This window comes from Limulus polyphemus, unplaced genomic scaffold (assembly GCF_000517525.1).
Source record: "Limulus polyphemus unplaced genomic scaffold, Limulus_polyphemus-2.1.2 Scaffold9039, whole genome shotgun sequence".
Classification (NCBI taxonomy): domain Eukaryota; kingdom Metazoa; phylum Arthropoda; class Merostomata; order Xiphosura; family Limulidae; genus Limulus; species Limulus polyphemus.
In genome coordinates, this window is record NW_013674649.1 from 11,588 (window position 1) to 14,709 (window position 3,122).

A 3,122-nucleotide genomic window follows, 5' to 3' on the forward strand; every position below is an offset into this window, starting at 1 on the left:
ATCCGGGTTTCAATACCCGTGGTGGGCAGAGCACAGATAGCCCATTGTGTAGCTTTGTGCTTAATTACAAACAAACTTAATCAGGGCGCAGAGACACATTAGATACGTTAAACTGGAAACTCTAGTTATATAATATTTAAATAAATCAATTATTTTGGTAATGTAGCCCGTAGTCATGGCTATATTACAGAACAAAATCAATGTGACTGTTGATTGGATGGCAGAGATTTTTTTATTTTTAATTTTACACATTTGTGAACTTAATTAGTTTATGTTGTGGAAGAATCAGTCAGAAAATGGAAATTTCGAAATTTTTCCTTGCCCCACTGAATTCTTGGAAACAAAAATTGGATGAGCCTAGCCTTATTTGTGACGTTGTTTCTACTCATTTCGAAAACTTCGGTTTGTAGCTCAATCCCAATAATCAATGGGAGAACACAACTCGATCAGCAAACGTCATTGGCAGAATTCAAGTCCAAACCTCCTGGATGCTGGTTCACAAAGAATACCGCGACCTATCCAGAAAAAGAGATGGCCGTGCTTTTGTTTTTCACACCAACATACCTGTGCAAATCAGCGTTTTCTGGTCTGACAACAACAACCAAAAACAAAACAGGGATCTCGTCTGTCGGTAGGGGGCGGGAGGATCTCTGAGTTGCTATTTAACAGTTAAGCCAAGAATGGACCTCATTCCAAGCTCGATCCCATCCTTCACATTCAATTGGTGAGAAAACTGAATATTTTAAAACTGTTATACATATGGGGTGCGATAGATGTCGCAACAGAACGCATCTTTAGAAAGAAAAAAAGTTTATGTACCATCTCTCCAGTCTATCATTTCAAACCTAGGGACGGATATCCCTTTGCGTATCCCTACATAAAAATTCTGGAAAAAAATCATAATGGTAAAGATATAACGTACTAATAATATCTGCTAATATGTACCAGTGAAAATGTTATATTTATCTAAAGTATGTGAAATTATTTTCATTACAAATATTAAATTATATTTGTTACTAACGGCTACAATTAACTAGAGTACACTCCTTGAATTCCTAAAAACTGAAAGTTTCTGATGTGGGAACGACGGATTTCTTTGGCACTTGGTAAAACGTGGATGTATAAAAATTCCGCGAAATCACTTTCTACCTAGCTCTACTTACCACCACTACTTTGGCCGCTACCTCTTCCTACAAAGTCACCCTGACCATCACACGACGGATTTCTTTGGCACTTGGTAAAACATGGATGTATAAGAATTACGCGAAATATCTTTCTACCTAGCTTTGGCCGATACCTCTTCCTACAAAGTCACCCTGACCATCACACGACGGATTTCTTTGGCACTTGGTAAAACGTGGATGTATAAAAATTCCGCGAAATAACTTTCTACCTAGCTCTACTTAACACCACTACTTTGGCCGCTACCTCTTCCTACAAAGTCACCCTGACCATCACACGGTGTATACCATGTTTTTAAGTATATACATATTGAGTTCTTAAAGCTTATACAAGACCTTTGGTGAGGTAATAATAAATACTGTAATAATATGTTATGTTATAAATAGATTGTGTGAAAGTTAGGAATTTCATGTTATTTATAAGTTCATAACCCGGACAGTGAACGTGTACCCAGCTTGTAGAAAATAAAACAGAAATAGTGGTGTTTCCAACTTCGCATTTCATTCCCACAAAGTACTTCGTGTAAATTTTGTGGCGTTTTTTGCGGATGTCCAGTAACAAACCACAGGTACAGGTTGTTTTCAATTGTTAATCAAGATTTCTGTTATGTGAAAGTCGCGTGTCAGATAGTAATATTTTATACTAAGATTCAACTGTTTTAGCCCTGTAGTTCGTCACGAAAATGTAACCAACTCAGGTGCGTAAGTTTATATTTGTGTTTTGTTGAACCTATTTTAGTATTTCTTCAAATATCGAAGTAAATTGTTTTTCCAATGAGCCGTTACACTAACCTGAATAGGGCATGTGTAGGTCAGCCCTAGTACTAGAGTTACAGCTACGTATATTCTCGTTCAGTTTCTAAAGATTTCCGAGACTTCAGTTGTTAAAACGTATTATTTGGAATTATTATGATGTATAAACAACTAGATGAAAAAACACACAACACAAAGTCTACAGTTGAGCATGTTTGTTTCGGTAAGTGCGCAGAATCCAGTTGCCTTACGGGAAATTTCGGAACTTGTCAAGGCCTCGCGACTACACAGGAAGAACCCGAACCTTGTCTTAATCTGGACGGCATTGGCTTTATGTTAACGAGGGTCAAAGAAATGCTCGTAATTAACCTTAAATTTGCGTGTTCTTTCACTCGTTTTAACAATCTTCTTTCAGTGGACCCAATATAACGACGCTGTCAGCAAGGACAGGTAAATTTAGAAACAACATTTGATGATGATAACGAAGGAATACGGTCCTTAAACCAAACCAATTTTGTAAGCAACAGTTAGTTTTAAAAATACAGCTCAACTGTACCTAAGGGTATATTTCTTAACTGTTTTTTTTTAAATTCAAAGAATATTTACCAATATTAGGGCAGACTCATAACTAAAGTAAGGGGTATTTATATATATATATAGGCGCGAATGTCTCTCTCTCTCTCTGTGGATCTATTCCTTATGTACAGCCACATAGTTTCAATAAGAATATTAAATTATGTGTGGAAAATTTCGTAAAAAGTATTTTGTATGATGTACCTCACGTGGAGGTGATCATCTTTGTTGGGAATCAACGTGTGCAAAAATTAGAGTTTATTTGTTGAATTCTATACTGTTGTTAATCAACGTGTCCAGACAGTGTTGTCATCTATAAATGTAGGGCAGTACAGCAGTTTAAAAGGTTGCAGACAGTCTTGTCATCTATAAACGTAGGGTAGCACAGCAGTTTAAAAGGTTGTAAACAGTCTTGTCATCTATAAACGTAGGGTAGTACAGCAGTTTAAAAGGTTGTAAACAGTCTTGTCATCTATAAACGTAGGGTAGCACAGCAGTTTAAAAGGTTATAAATAGTCTTGTCATCTACAAACATAGGGTAGTACAGCAGTTTAAAAGGTTGTAAACAGTCTTGTCATCTACAACATAGGGTAGTACAGCAGTTTAAAGGGTTAT

The 3,122-nt window shown here is 36.5% G+C and overlaps 1 long non-coding RNA gene across 1 annotated transcript in view; it reads right to left on the reverse strand.

Moving 5' to 3' along the window:
• LOC111083316 overlaps nucleotides 1-2,107 on the reverse strand; it is an 11,261-nt gene extending 9,154 nt beyond the window's left edge. Inside the window, exon 1 of the long non-coding RNA XR_002608962.1 lies at nucleotides 1,974-2,107. This is a non-coding gene — a long non-coding RNA (uncharacterized LOC111083316). The remainder of the gene's footprint in view (nucleotides 1-1,973) is intronic.
• Nucleotides 2,108-3,122: the final 1,015 nt, after the last annotated feature.